The sequence below is a fragment of the Monodelphis domestica genome, chromosome 7 (genome assembly GCF_027887165.1).
Source record: "Monodelphis domestica isolate mMonDom1 chromosome 7, mMonDom1.pri, whole genome shotgun sequence".
Lineage (NCBI taxonomy): Eukaryota > Metazoa > Chordata > Mammalia > Didelphimorphia > Didelphidae > Monodelphis > Monodelphis domestica.
This window is the reverse complement of record NC_077233.1, coordinates 184,545,629-184,561,992: the sequence shown is the minus strand read 5'-3', so window position 1 is coordinate 184,561,992 and position 16,364 is coordinate 184,545,629.

Below are 16,364 nucleotides of genomic sequence, written 5' to 3'. Positions count from 1 at the left end.
CTCTTCCAGCCTTAATCTCAAAATCCTTCAGGAGAGAAGACAGTTGGGCAGATAGAATTTCTCCCAGATCCCTCAGGCTCCCATGTGACCCTTGATCATATGCTCTCATCAATCATTCTCTAAGATTTGCATCTCTCAGTTTTTACAACAGTTTTTGCAAACCTTTCATTCTTTATCACAACACCTAGTATTTTTCAGCCCAGTGATACTAGCCTTCTTGCTATTCCATAGACATGATACTGCATCTCTCAGTCCCAGACATTTTTTCTGGCTGTCCTCCATACTTAGAATGCCTCTGACTTCCCTTGCTTCCTTTTCAAGTTGCAACTATAATGTCATCTAAAGCCTTTCACAATTGCTCTAAATTCTATTGCCTTCTATCTCTTAATTATTCCAATTTATTCTTAGCTTGTTTGAATGTACTTAAGTTTGCTTATTATTTTCCTATTAGATGAGCTCCCTTAAGGTAGGAAGTATCTTTTGCCTCTTTTTTTTTTTGCCTCCTGAAGTGCTTAATGTGGAGCCTGGCACATAGTAGGGTGTATGTATGCCAGTAATGAATGTTTAATGACTTAGTATGGGTGTATGGGGTGCTCAGGGAGGGGTAGTATCTCTGGTATGGAGGACTTGTCATGCCCTCCTAGGGCAGCTCTCCAGCCTCTGACCCTCACCTGACACCCAGCTCTCACTTGTGGCTCCTAGTAGCTGCTAGCATGCGGCAGCGGCCACACCCCGGGCAATGGCTTCCACAGGCCGGCTAAACCTTGTGAGGGTAGCCATCGGGTCTTCGTGGACCCCTTGTGAACCAGGGCTTTGCTCACCCAGCACGTGAAGACTGCTTCGGCGGAACAGGCAGAAGAAACCAACAAGAAGGTTCAACGGCTGAGATGGCGATGCAGCAAGGCACTGTGGAGTGCTTAGGGCATGTTGGAGCACAAAAGACAACACGGCCATCCAATGCAGCTGAGGAAGTCTCCAGGTGTAACGACTTTTCGTGCCACTGGACCCAGGCTTCCAACGCCGAGAGAGTGGGACTGTCTCTGTGCATCGACTTTTCCACTTAAATCTCCTTCACGCACAGGTGTTTTTGTGCACATCACAGATGAAAGCACACAAAGACAATCGTCATCTTCGGCTACCGAGAGACTACTACTAATGACTTAGTGACTATCAGAGGCTCTGTGATCTTACTGAAACGGATTTTCCCTCCAGTGATACAGGTTGCAACTCCTTCATGCTTTCCCTTCCTGCCTGACTTTTATTCATATCATCTCACTAAATTTTGTGGTATATGGTAATGACTCTGGGTTGGAGTGGAATCATTGGTTAATGGAAATTCTCTGGGCAGTTAGTATTAATAGTCCCACAGAATAAGGAAACAATTTAGAAATCACAGGGGTAGAAAGTATATTCAGATTTCGATGTTCTTCACCCTTAATGACATTTTCCTGAGGCCCTCAGATCTAGAAGCCTTCCCAAGACCATCAAATTGAGACTATTCTTAGTCCAGGGTCTCTTTACTTGGATCCCTAAGAAGGGATCCTCTTAGGCAATTCCTCATCTCCTGTCTGAGCTACCAAGAAGCCTGTGTCTTCACTGGCTGGTATTTACTGAATTTGTTCCCCTCTCCTTTTTTTCTTTCAGCATGACTCCAAAGACATCACCACCTCAGGTTTGTGCAGTTGGGGAATGGAAGAAGGAGGAAGAAGGGATTTTCTTCCAACTTGGGCATTGGTGTGAAAAGATTTTGGTTGTTTTAAAATTTTGTTTTGCATGACTTGTTGGTAGGACGATTTTCTTTTCACTCCATTACTGTATTATATTCACTTTTGAATTATTAGAAAGAAAATTAAATACGGGTTAGATGTGAAATGTGAGAAATATACAGAGGGAATTCCTATATTGGGTAGGAGGTTGCATAAGGAAAGCAGTGTGGTATAGAGGTGGGTGGAGACAGCAGAGGACTGATTCTGAGTCCCAGAATCTGAGTTTAAATCCTGACTTGGATATGGAACACTAATCACTCTGGCTCCCCACTACCTGAAAGTGAGGTGTGTTAGATTTCATCCTTCCCACATGGTTCTTTGTAGCCCCCAATAAAATCAGAGCCATCAGCTAGCTAGAGCCAGACATGCAGTTCCCCCTGCAGTTTAAGTACTTAATCCAAACCCTTCACATATACTGTATGTCCCACCAAGAAATTACTGGTGCAAGAATTCAATGAGAAACTGTTAGATGGTTACACATTGATGTATTGATTTACTATCCTATAGAAAACTCTAAGTTTCAGTAAGGTAAACAAAGTCATTCTCTCCATCTTTTAAATCATTCCTAACCATTGTCCCTGCAAAAGGCTTACCTAATCCCTTAGCCTACGTCATTGTCCCAATAAAGTATGTACCCCAAATCAATAAACTTTGTCCCTGCTCAGCAAGAGGTTTTCTACATGTTTCTCTGTCAGTCCAACCCTCTTATGATCTCAGTCATTTTTCTCATCCTGGTTTGGTGACCCACAAATGTTTGTCATTACCACCTGATAGTTTTTTAGCACACTTAAAGAGATTGAGAGGGGTCTAGACTTTCTGCAAATGTCTCCAGTCTCATCCATGTTGCTTCTTTAATAGTAGAGGTGGTCTAGTAGTTAGATTCACTTTGACAAGGAAATATTTTCTCAAAGATATAAATGCAAACAAATTTACTCCCCCAATGTGTGGGAGTCATAATCCTTGATTCCAGCCTTATACCACCTCAGTTTTGGGGGAGGGGGAGGAGATTGGGTGCACAGCCCAGCTTGGTTCCTACAGAACAGTGATGGCGAACCAATGACATGAGTGCCAGAGATGGCACACAGAGCACTCTCTGTGGTCATGTGACTGCCCCCACCCCGGTTCCTTTCTAGAAAGGCAGAGGCACTTAGGTGGAGCTGTTCTCTCCCTCTCCATAATGCCTGATGACATTGTTTTACATCCCACACCCCTCTGTTCAGCAGTCCAATGGGAGTACTTCCTCCCTCCCCTGTCTGGGGTAAGGTGGATGGCTCACAGGTGGCAGGGAGCAGAGTGATTGGGCCACTCCCCTCCCCTTCTCTACACTCAAGGAGAACATTCCTCACTTCACCCACCCCTCTGCCCAGCATCCCAATGGGAGTGCTTCCTTTCTTCCCTGTGAGGGGCATGAGGGGTGGGGCATGACCAGCATGTAGTATTGGGTGTGGCATGGCACACAGTGGGGGTGGGAGGGAACACTCCATCTCTAAAAGGTTTGCCATCATTACTGTAGAGCATAGCCCCAATCAAGTCCCTAATCTTATTTTTAGACTAGTTAGATTAGTTTCTCAAAGCTTCCCTACGGGGCTTTCTGGGCTGGAATCCCTACCCAGGTTCCAAAATTATCTGATTCAAATTCCTGGATCTGAAGGGAATTCCTGCTGGTACCTGACAGTGATAACAATGGATGGAAAACAGCGACAAGTACTCCACAGACCCATTTCTTGGAGCTAGGACCCAAGGGAGGATTAGTAGGGAAAGAAATTTCTTCCCTTCTCAACAGTTGAGTTCATGGCATCCAACTGGAGAGTGAACTATGATCTTCATCCTATAGACATAACAAAAAGGAACAAGTGTCCCCAAAAGAGAATGATTGCCTCAGTCTTGTCAGTTTTAAAGATTCAGCTTTTTCCAGTTATTCAGTCAATCCAAGAAGGTTATACTCACCCACATGGTAGGGGATATAAGAGCCTCCATGCCTAGACCTGACTTACAGGTGTTTACTTGTGTGATTGTGTATCAGGTCACTTAGCCTTCCTGGGTCTCTATTTCCTCATATCCTCATATATAGATATAGATGAATCAAGCTTGTTAGGGAAAAGCTATGGGCAACTGACCCATGGATATGAGGTCATATTCTTGGGGGGGGGAGCAGTAAGGCAATTCACATAGCTGGTAGGTAGGTGGAGGAACACTTGGACACAGTATTAGACATTACCTATCTACAATGTACAAACCAACATTATAAACCAATGTCCAATTTCCAACAGGGGAGCAAAATGTCATGGAACTTATACCATCCCCTAGTATCAGAATACAGTATAAACAATTCCTTTTGAATGGCTCCTTTTCAGTGACCTTTAAATGTTTACTTATTCAAAATTTACCCTGAAATACAAGACAGCTTGAGTAAAGAAAGATACTGGGCATGAAAATTAATCTAATACTCTATGGAGTGTTGTTGCATTAAATGGAAACTTTTTTGAGAGAAAGCTGAGGTAGGAGTTGGATACCTGAATTCTTGGTGGAGATTCTGTCACTTATGAACCTGATACCTTCGGGCCATTTCTGTTTCAGTCAAGACTGAAATTACTGAACAACAAAAGCCTGTGTTTCTTCATATGAAAAGTGGAAGTCGTCCATACTGACCTTAAAGAGTAGTTGTAGGAATTATGAAAGTATATTTTTAAAATCCTTTAAAGTAAAACTGAAAATATTTTCCTCTAATTCCTTTCCAAAAAATCCTTTGAAAAACTCCTTGGAAGGTGAGCAATAAGTCAAGGATGAAATGGGGTAAAGAGGGAAGTCCTTTTATTAGAGGAGTGGATTAAGGAAATTAACAGTGCCTTTCCAACCACCTGAACTGATTAGTGTTATTAGGATCTAGCCAAGGGAAGTACCCTTTTCCAATCTTCTTGATATGGATTTCTGGAAATGTCTCCATTGATTCCTCTTGGGAAGAAGACCATGGTGAACGAGATAGGGACTTGGTTGCTCTGTTCCAGAATGTTGCCTCAGACTGTATTTTAAGATAGCTTTTTCCTTGTTCAACATTTCTAAATGTCACTTGAAATCTTCTTGGGGCAAAGAGTTAAACAGGGAGACATAGGGAACAAATGGAAAGGGAGGGATACTTTAAAAACAACAAAATTGCACTAATGTAAGGGATTATTTTTTTTTTTATTATTATCCTCTTAGTGTAAATGCTGGTGATCTCAGAAAAGGACTTTTCCCCTTCTCATCCTTTTTTTTTTAAAGAGAGCTTAAAAAAAGTTTTATTAATGCCTATTATTCTGACAACATACTAATTTCTGAAAATTAGCCCCTTCCTGCTCAGTGTGAAAGGAAATTCTTGGTTCTCTTTGCCTATCCTGAGTTTGTACTTGTGAAAAGGGAATCCTTTGTTCTCTTTGCCAAGTTGGAGTTATCACTTTGGAATAACAATAACTTAAGTACCCTTACTAATACCTCACTAGACTGAAGACAGGATTAACTCTCTTTTGTCTACTTTTGAATTAATCAACAAAACTGAATACACCCACATTTAACCCTAAAGTAAGGGAAATCCACAAATTCTTACTCCTAGGAGGAGAGTTAACACCTTTAGAGGTGAGAAGCCAGCAAGATACTTGGAAGAGCTCCACTGCGTTTTCTAACTCAAACAGTCAGAAACTTGTGAACTCTTTTAAGAATTCACACCCTCAGAAACTATAAACTTTTTTGATGAGAAATAGACTTTCAGAGGCCTTTGATAAGAGTTGCCACATTCAGAGGATAGAGAGGTGAAACAATTTTGTAAACTGTGATTGGCCACTGTGAAGAGGGACAGGGATAGAAAACCACCATAAAAGCCACAAAATCCTTCAACTGGGGGTCTGGTGAAATTGAGTCTGGTGGAGAGTGTCTCCTGGAGATAGTCTTCAAGGGAACTTCATTGGAGACTACAGCATGGATTGTGAACTCTAATTCCTGGACTACTTGTTTGGGTGAGTGAAAAGGCTGACTCCCTTCCTAGTTTCTTAAGAGACTAGCTTCCATCTTGGAGGAGGTCATATGACTGCTTGGTAACTCACTACAGGCCCTCCTGGCTGAGGTATATTTCTATAGGTATTTTCTCTAACCTCTTTCACATTTCTCTACTTTATTGTTTCCCCTCTATTTTGGTAAATAAACTGCATCCAACCATTAAATTTAACTGTTACATCAGGAATTGAACTCTTTCTTTTTTGATAATATTTTGTCCCCTCCCCCCTTATATGTAAAACCCATTTTTAACATTAATTTTTTCTTAAATTTTGAGTCCTGAATTTTAGTCCTCTCTCCCTCCATTCCCCTCTCCCTGAGAGAGCTCACTATCTTGTTTTTACATGTGCAATAATGCAGAACATTTTTCCAGATTAGTCCTTTGGTGGAAGAAAGCTTGAACAAAAAAATGAAGAAAGAAAATAAAATACAGTATGTTTTGGTCTGGATTCAGATTCTATTAGTTCTTTCTTTTGGTAAAGATGGCATTTTTCATCATGAGTTCTTTGGGATTATTTTAGATTATTGTATTGCTGAGGAAAGTTAAGCCATTCACAGTTGTTCATCATACAATATTGCTGTTACTGTATGTAATATTCTCCGGGTTTGCTCTGCATCAGTTCATGTAAATCTTTCCAGATTTTTCTGAAATTATATTGCTTAATATTGCTTAACATTTCTTATAGCATAATGATATTCCATCATATTCATATACCACAATTCATTCAGCTTCCCTCAATTGATAGGCATCTCCTCACTTTCCAATTCTTTTTTTTAACCCCTACCTTCTCTCTTAGAATCAGTACTATGTATTGGTTCCAAGTCAGAAGAGTAGTAAGGGCTAGATAAGGGGGGTTTAGTGATTTGCTTAGGGTTATACAACTAGGCAGTATCTAAGACAAGATTTGAATCCAGTATGTTCCATCTCTAGGCCTAAATTTTAATCCACTGAGCCACCCATCTGCCTTTTTCACATTTCAATTCTTTACCAATACAAAAAAGTCTGTTATAATTAATTTTGTATATGTAGGTTCTTTCCCCTTTTTAAAAAATCTCTTTGGGATACATACCTAGTAGTGGTATTGTTTCATTAAAGGGTATGCACAGTTTTATAGGCTTTTGAGGATAGTTCCAAATAGCTCTTCAGAAGGGTTGAATCAGTTCATAATTCCTCCAACAGTGCATTAGTGTCTTAAGTTTTCCACATCCCCTCCAAGTTTTATCATTTTCCTTTTCTGTCATAATAGCCAATATGAAAGATATAAGGTAGAACTTCATGGTTTTTAAAATTTCCATTTCTCTAATCAATAATTATATGAAGGGATAGTTAGGATAGATAGATAGATAGATAGATAGATAGATAGATAGATAGATAGATAGATAGATAGATATAGAAGGCTCAGTAGAAAGAGAGCCATGCTGGAAATTGAGAGGACCTGGGTTCAAATCTGACCTCAGACATTTCCTAGCTTTGCCATCCTGGGCAAGTCATTTAAACCCAAATGCCTAGCCCTTCTCTTCTATCTCAGAACTAATTCTTACTATTGATTCTAATATAGAAGGTAAAGGTGTATTTGGTTGTTGTTTTTTTTAGATAGTGATTTAGATAAATTTTTCATATGACATTGGATAGCTTTGATTACTTTTTCTGAGAACTTCCTCTTCATATCTTTTAAGCATTTATCAACTGGGGAATGACTTTGTATTCTCATACATTTGACTTATTTATCTCCATAGTTGAGGGGGAAAAAAGGCTTTTATTAGAAAGCTTATAAATATTTTTTCACAGTTATGATTAGTGTGTATTACTCTTCATCCTATTTCCCCCTATTTATCTTACTCTCTTTCCTTCCTCCCTGTCTATCCTCAACAATGTTTTGCTTCTGACCACTGCCTTCCCCAAATTGCCTTCCTTTTTTTAGTCCCCTTTCCCCCTTATTCCTTTCCTCCCCTACTTTCCTATAGAGGTGTGGTGGCAAACCTATGACACTTGTGGTATGCCCTCTCTATGGGCATACCTCCTGCCAACCAACATAGAGTTCACCAGAGTTTGTTACTAGAAAGCCAGAGAGATGTGGGGCTGGAAAGATGCTCCCTTTTTCCTTTCCACATGAACCTGAGGACATCACTCACCCCTTCAAAAGGCTCACCATGATTGTATTAGGGTAAGATAGATTTCTATACCTAACTTTGGGTCAATTCTGATGAGAGCAAACTTCAAACATATCCCTCTCCAGCTCTCCCATCTTCTCCTCTATAAAAGCTCTTTAAGGCCTCTTTTATGTGAGGTAATTTACCCCATTCTACCTCTCTCTTCCTTTCTCTCAGTGCATTCCTCTTTCTCACTGTTTAATTTTATTTTTTTTAAAGTAATCATCCTTTCATATTCAGCTCACACTATTGCACTCTATGTATACTCCTTCTAACTGCCCTTATAATGATAAAGTTCTTAAAAGTTAAAAGTATCATCTTCCCATGTTGGAATGTAAATAATTTAATCTCATCAACTTTTATTATTTCTCCTTGTTGTTTGCCTCTTTATGCTTCTCTTGAGTTTTGCTTTTGAGAAACAAATCTTCTATTCAATTCTGATTTTCTTATTAGAAATGTTTGAAAGTCTTCTATTTCATTGAATTTTCATTTTTTCCTCTGAAGGATTATATCTAGTTTTGCTGGGTAGGTGATTCTTGATTGTAGCCCTAGCTTCTTTGCTTTTTGGTATATCATATTCCAGACCTTCTAGGCTTTTAATGTAGAAGCTGCTAAGTCCTGTGTTGTTCTGTAATATTCCAGGGAATTTTCAACTGCAGATAATTTTCAGGTGATTGGTACATTCTTTCAATTTCTATTTTACCTTCTGGTTCTGGAATATCAAGGTAATTTTCCTTGATAACTTCTTGAAGATGATGTGTAGCCTTTTTTTTTAAATTATAACTTTGAGGTAGTCCAATAATTCTTTAATTATTTCACCTCAATCTATTTTCCAGGTCAGTTGTTTTTCCAATGAAATGTTTCATATTTTCTTCTACTTTTTCTCATTCTTTTGATTTTGTCTTATTGGTTTTTAATGTCTTGTGGAGTCATTTGCTTCCACTTGCCCAATTCTAATTTTTAAGAAATTATTTTTTTGAATAAACTTTTGTACCTCTTTTTCCATTTGGCCAGTTCTGCTTTTTAAGTGCCTTTTGTGTCTATTTTACCCATTTATTTTATTTTGGTTTTTTTAAGTATTTTCTTTAGTATTTTTTGTACCTTCTTCACCAAGCTGTTGACTTTTTTCATTATTTTCTTGCTGACTCTCAATTCTTTTCCCAATTTCCCCTCTATTTTGATTATTTGTTTTGAATCCATTTTGAGCTCTTTCAGGAATTCTTTTTGGTTTTCAGACCAATTCATGTTTTTCTTTGAGGCTTTGGATGCAGCAGTTTTGACTTTGTTGTCTTCTGAGTGTGTGTTTTGATCTTCTCTGTCACTATAATAATTATCTATGGTAACTATCTTTTTTTTGTTGCTTGCTCATTTTTCTAGACTTTTGACTTTTTAAAAACTGTTGGGCTCTGTTCCCCTTGATGGTTGTACTGGCCCTCAAAGGCAGCAGGAAAGTCTTCTCCACAGGAAGAGGCATGTGGGACCCCAATCCAATTATGAGCTACTTTGGGGCACTCACAAGCCTCCCCCTCATGTCCTATTGAAAGCTGGAAGCAAGATGGAGTCTGCCAATGAGCTTATTCCCTTGATGTAAATAAATAAGTTTGAAGTTGCTATCTGACTGCTCAGTGTGGTTCATTGTGATTGAGGTAAAGGAAGAAGAAAGTAGGGGTTAGGAGGTTGTAGGTCACCCTAATTTCAGAATCCCTTTTCAAAGGTCCATCCTCTGAGTTGGTGGAATTTGCCATATATCAAAGTTCACCTTCCCTTTCCCAAATCTATCCTAAATATATATTTCTAAATAATTATGGAAGTAAAAGGGTTTTCTTGTAAGACAGGGGAGAAGTAGAAAAGGGGGAGAGAGCACTGATCAATTAATTGAGTCCAGTATCTCAATAGGTCATGGAATGAAAATCTTCAGAGTAATGTGGTTTGTTAGCAGGAACCAACGATGTTAGGATTTTTCTCAGTGACAGTGACAGTCTTGAAAAATGGCCCAGAGAAACAGCTCCTCCTTTCACTCCCTTCTGTGTCTCAGCACTTAAGACCTCCTCCTCAGGAGAATTTCCCAGAAGTCCTTGTCCAGTTTCCAACTGTTGTTCCTGCCTCATGAACCTGTAGAGCTCTCAACATTCCAATCCCCCCATCTATTCCCCATCTATTCTATTCCCCATCATTACTGTAAACTTGGAAATTACTCCACCCTACTTAGATGTACTTTAGGGGAGAATAAAGTTGTAATCTCCTGATTGAACAATGAAGATACTTAGTTCTCACGTTATAGTGAAGCTAGAACTTTAAGCTAAGTCTATTTTTAGTATCTTAATACAAAAGATAAGTACCTAAATTAATCACAAAAGGTCAAGTAACTAAACAAAAGGTGAACATAACAAAGAAGTGTTGTAAACCTTAAAATTTCTTAGACTTATGAATGTTGGAAATTTCCCCATTGGGAAATTTCATACTTGAAAAAATTTCCTACTGATAGTAAGAACTCTATTGGAATGTGAAACTCCTTGGCATGGGAGGATCCTTCTCCTCCCTACTTAAGTCTACTTTAGGACAGAAACCTTTTGCTAAACAATGGAAAGGGCTTTGACCTATGCTTAAGCATAGAACAGGAATTTCTTTGAGTCATGATTGATTTTAGAATTGATGCAATAGAGATACTTGGAATGACAGAACCAGGTCTTGGAAACTACAATCTCCACCCTACTCAGAGTAACAGGATTTAGGAAGGGCTGCAGCAAAGATCAAGATTTAATTATTTGAGAATATTACCTTCAACAGACATGTGCAAAGGAGACAGACCTCTGGGCAGTCCTGGGTTAAGCTAGAGCCACCATTGGCACAGGGGAGAGATCGACAGTGATTGGTAGATGTGAGAACTGAGGGGAGGGAACTTAGATGGTTTCCTTAAAGATAGCGGGGGTCTGAGGGCTAGGGAGGAGGTTTTTGGCTTGGAGGAGGTTTTGCTCTGAAGGAGGTCTGAGAGGAGAGAGGTCCTGGAGGGAAAGCTGCTGGAGAGGTCTTGAAGGAGGCTGTGGATGGAGAACTCAGGAGGAGTCAGGAGGAGAATTCTCTGGAAACATTTCTTGAAAGGAGGCTCTCTTGAAGATGGAGCCTGAGGTTGGCATGAGAAGCCTTACCTAGAGAGATCTTGGGTGAGTGAAAAAACCAACTGACTGATTTATCTCTTAGGACTGAGGTCTAGGCCTTATTGGCTTGAGGCCCTTCATTCTTATTCCTTTCTTACTTTCTCTCTTTTACATTAATTTATACATTATTTTATATTAATTTATTAATTATTATTATAATTATATTATATATATTTTATATAAATAATAATAATTAATTAAAAATATATTAATATACATTAAATTTCTCTATAAAACCCAGTTGGCTTGGGCATATTCATAAATTGGGAATATATTCCCTGGCAACCATCTTATATTTATATAAACCAAGACACAGCAGAAAACATATTTCAGCGGTCATAATTGTTATATATATTTCCCTTGCTCCCAAACATTTTAATTATCTCAGTTTATGGCTCCCACTCTCTTATCTACAACAATTTAAACCCCAAAACTGTTTTAAATCTAACAGTGTGAAGTAGCTCAAAGATATAATCTAACCAGAGAAGGTGAGAACTAAAGAGTGGACAGTCCTGGAGAAAAGCATCTGCTGTGATTGGTAGATGTGAAAATTTAGAGGAAGAGACACAATAATAAAAGGTCTATAAAGCAGGATGAAAAGTTCAGATTTAGAGATACGGGCATTCAGATCTTTGGACATTGACTTGGAGGAGCAACTGGAAGACAGACACCCAGACTTCTTTTAGACTGTCACCGTGGTGAGTGTGGAGACTGACTTCCCTTTCCCTTGAGCTCAGGGAGGCCACTTTGGCCAAGGCCTTTAACTCCTGCCTGGCTCAGCCTGACCCAGAGCAGTTTAAATTAACTCTTCCCGCCCCCCCTCTTCTACTTAATTCTTTCTCTCTATATTAATTAAAATCACCATAATCCCCAGCTGACTTGGGTATTTTATTATTTGGGATTTTCCCTGGCAACCAAATTAATTTAGATTTAAGTCACAATACTAAAATTATCATTACATTACAGTATCTCAATTTTGCCACATCCCCTCTAACATTTATCATTTCCTTTGCTTCTATATCAACCATTCTGCTAGGTGTAAGGTGGTACCTGAGGGTTGCTTTAATTTGTATTTCTCTAATAAGGAGGGATTTAGAACACTTTTCAATATGATTCTTGATAGTTTTGATTTCATCATGTGAAAACTACCTATTTATGTCCTTTGACCATTTGTCGATTGGGGGATGGCTTGATTTTTTGTAAATTTGACTTAGTTCCTTACATATTTGGGAAATTAAACCTTTGTCAGAGTGTTTTGTTATAAAAATGTTCTCCCAGCTTTTTGCTTTCCTTCTTATTTTGGTCCACCCCTTTTCAAGAGACCTTTCCTGCTGACCTAAGTTGTTTTAGATAAAAAAATTATTTCACCTTGTATTTTTTGTGAGTTTCAGGGTTTTATTTTAAAGTTGTTTAGAGGGGGATTTGAGATAGATCAGGAGAATCTCTTCCTTTTCTTCACCATCTTGGCTCTGCCTAAATATTTTTTTTATAACAAAGAAAAATGTGATATGTTGGCCATATCTGACAAAGGATAAATACAGAATTCTAATGTTCTCAGCTAAGAGGAGGGAGATATAGTCCATTATTTGTTTTCGAAGGAGACAATTAGTTTTCACATCCTCAGAATTAGTTTTCCTTTTAGTATTCTTGTTAAAATGAAATCATGAAGTCTTTGTCATTGTTGAACAGTCATGCCTGACTCTCTGGAATCCTATTTGGGGTTTTCTGGTCAGAGATGCTGGAATGATTTGTCATTTCCTTTTCGAGCTCATTTTATAGATAGGAAAACTGAAGCAAACAGGGTTAAATGACTTGCCCATGGTCACACAATTAATAATTGTCACATTTGGACTCAAAATCATGAATCTTCCTGATTCCTGGCCTACCACTCTATCCACTGAACCACCTAGCCAAGCCTGGCACTATGCTAATCTCTGTATATACAAAGAAAGTCAAAACAAAACAAAAACCAGTCCCTGCTATCAGAAGCTCACAGTCTGAGGAAGCAACATGTAAATAACAATATGTACCTCAAATCATAGATAGGATAAGTTAGAGATAATCAGTAGATGGTTCAGTACTAGTGTTAAGGAGATCAGAAAAGGCTCTTGTACAATGTGAGATGTTAGCAGGAACTTGAAGGAAGCCAGGGAAGCCAGGAGATGGAGATGAGGAAGGACAGAATTCCAGGCATAAGGAACAGCTGGTGAAATGTACAGAATTGAGAGATGGAATGTTGTGGGGTTTTTTTATCCTCTAACATATCATTTTTATTTTCAAAATATATTAATTATATTGAAGATGTAATTTGATGTGGCACTGACATCAATAGGTTTTCAAAGTAACATTTTCCTTAACATAAGTTTCAATATCATGTTACACATATGTAATGAAATTAATACCTTTAACTATATCTGCTGCTTATCCATTTGCAATGATCACAAAGGTCTTCCATCATATGGATATTTATCCTTTTCTTGGAAACAATTAAACTCATATCGTATTTCTGTAATCGTATCAATTATAACACAAGCACAAAAAAAATAAAATTTTTGTTACAGTAACAGAGGTCTTTTCTACCAAGGTATTCTGTAAGTACTCTTAAGCAAGCAATACATCTGATGTCAAAATCATCAGCTCTTTTTAAGGTGTTTTTTTTTTATTTAATTAATCAATTTAGAATATTTTTCCTTGGTTACAAGAATCATGTTCTTTCCCTCACCTCCCCTCACTCCCTCCCATAGCCGACCAGTTCCACTAGATTTTACATGTGTCCTTGATCAAAAACTATTTCCATATTATTGATGTGTCCACTGTGGTGATCATTTAGAGTCTATATCCCCAATCATATCCCCTTTGAACCATGTGATCAAGCAGTTGTTTTTCTTCTGTGTTTCTACTCCCACAGTTCTTCCTATGAATGTGGATAGCGTTATTTCTCATAAGTCCCTCTGAATTGTTCTGGATCACTGCATTGCCACTAATGGAAAAGTCCATTACATCTGATTGTGCCACAGTGTATCAGTCTCTGTTTTCAGTGTTCTTCTGGTTCTGCTCCCTTCACTCTGCATCACTTCTGTGGAAAGGAAATAAGACTGACAGTTTGGGGGAAAGGGCCCAACTGGGAGTGGCAGTTGGGTCTTGTGACTAGCACTTCCTTCCTGCCGGGTGGGACTTGCTTCCGGGTGTTGGAGGAGAGAGGAGCTTGTTCAGCCCAGTCTGGAGTGGCATGCTCTTCTTGGTTCAGCTGGAAGATTCAGGCCCAGTCGCTTCTGAAGGTTAGACCTGTTCTTGTTTGCTTTCTATCTACTGGTAAGATTCTGAAGTATACAAAATTGGACTGATATAGAGGAGATGGAAGTGGGAAAACCCTCCGCCAGCCTCTAGGGCCTGGCCCTATACTCTGAAGCTAAGGAAAAACTCCAATTCCAACCAGATTATTAAACTTTATATTATTTGAATTCGCAGTCAGATAAGTGGACTATCTTTTCTGATCATAGAGGGAGCTGAACTTCAGTTTCAGTCATTCAAAGACAAACAGACCTCTTTGGACCCCTGCTGTTTCCTCTCAGCAGGGGGCATCTCTCTCCCTTGCCTCTCCAAGCAATATTCTCTCTCTCTTCCATACCCCATACAAACCTCCCTTTATCCCCCATTTTTCCAATCCTATTTCCTTTCCCAATAAATATTACACTTCCTAGAGGTCGTTCCAGTTCACATGGAATTCCTCCAGTTCATTATTCCTTTGAGCACAATAGTATTCCAGAGAGATGGAATGTTTCATTAGAGGAATAGTAAGAAGGTCAGTGTTACTGGATCACAGAGTATACAAAGAAGAGTAAGGTAGAAGGCAGACTAGGTTATGAAGGGTTATAAAATCAAATAGTAGATTTTATATTTGATCCTTGAGGTGATAGGGAGACACTGGAGTTGATTAAATAGGAGGTGACTTGGTTAGACCTGCACTTTTAGAAGGTCATTTTGAAAATTAAGTGGACAATAGACTAAACTGGGGGAGAGATTTAAAGCAGAGAGATCAGCAGAATATTTTAATAGTCAGGGAGTGGGATGAAGATATTACTGGGCAACCACTTAATCCTGTTTGCCTCAGCCTCTTAATCTAGAAAATGAGTTAGAGAAAGAAATGGAAAACCACTTCAGTATCTGCCAAGAAAAACCTAAATAGGATCACAAAGAGTCTGACATAACTGAAAAGAAAAAAAGACCAAATAACTGAAATAAATTAAAAAATGAGACTGAAAAGGTAAGTGGGAACCTGATTATGAAGAGCTTTAAATTCCAAATGATGACAAATATGAATGTATCCATTGACAAAGATTAATAAAAAAATTATATCTGAAACATTGAAACTTTAACATATACAGCTATTTTTTCCCCTAAAAGCATACAATGAGCAAGGTAGCTCAGTGGACAAATAGCCAGCTCTAGAGATGAAAGATCCTAGGTTCAAATGTGACTTCAGATACTTCCTAATTGTGTGACTCTGGGCAAGTCATTTAACCCCAATTGCCTAGCTCTTACTACTTTTCCACCTTGGAACTGTATCAATTCTAAGACAGAAGGCAAGGGTTTCTTTTTTTTTCTTTCAAGTATGTATTAAACATAATGGTATCAGCATTCGTCTGTGCTCCTTTGAAGGAAAGTTGTTTTCTAGGAGAGAATCATCTTATACTGAATTTTCATCTTTGTACCTTTTATAAATTATAAGTTATAAAGGCCACTATTTTTAGATGTGTGCTTTTACTCTGCTATTAGAGAAAAATAATGTGGTTTTCATTTTCCCTTGATTCTTACTCACCAAATCCTTACCTAACTCCCTCTCCTTAAAAGGTCTTCCTTTCTGTTCTAGCAACAACTGAGACAGAAAGGCCAGGGCTAGGCAAACAGGGTTAAGTGACTTGTCCAGAGGTCAGATTTGACTCCTGATTCCAAGTCTGATGATCTATCAATATATCCACCTAGTTGCCCCCTTACCTACCCCTTGGCTCAAAAAGGTTGAGGTGCCCATTCCCTAATCCATGGACACCCCTCCTTTTCTAATTTTAAGGTAAGGGTTTTTAAAAAAAGTAATGTGTCACACAGTTTGGAACCCAATTCCAAACAAAAAGGATAGAGTGGCCCATTTAACCACAGCCAGGACATGTCACATGGCAGAAGATCCCAGGTGATGGAATTTGCCTTCTAGGGATGGGAGCTGGTGCAATTCTTTAATAGAAAATAGGCTTCTAGGTAAACCAATTATCTCTGG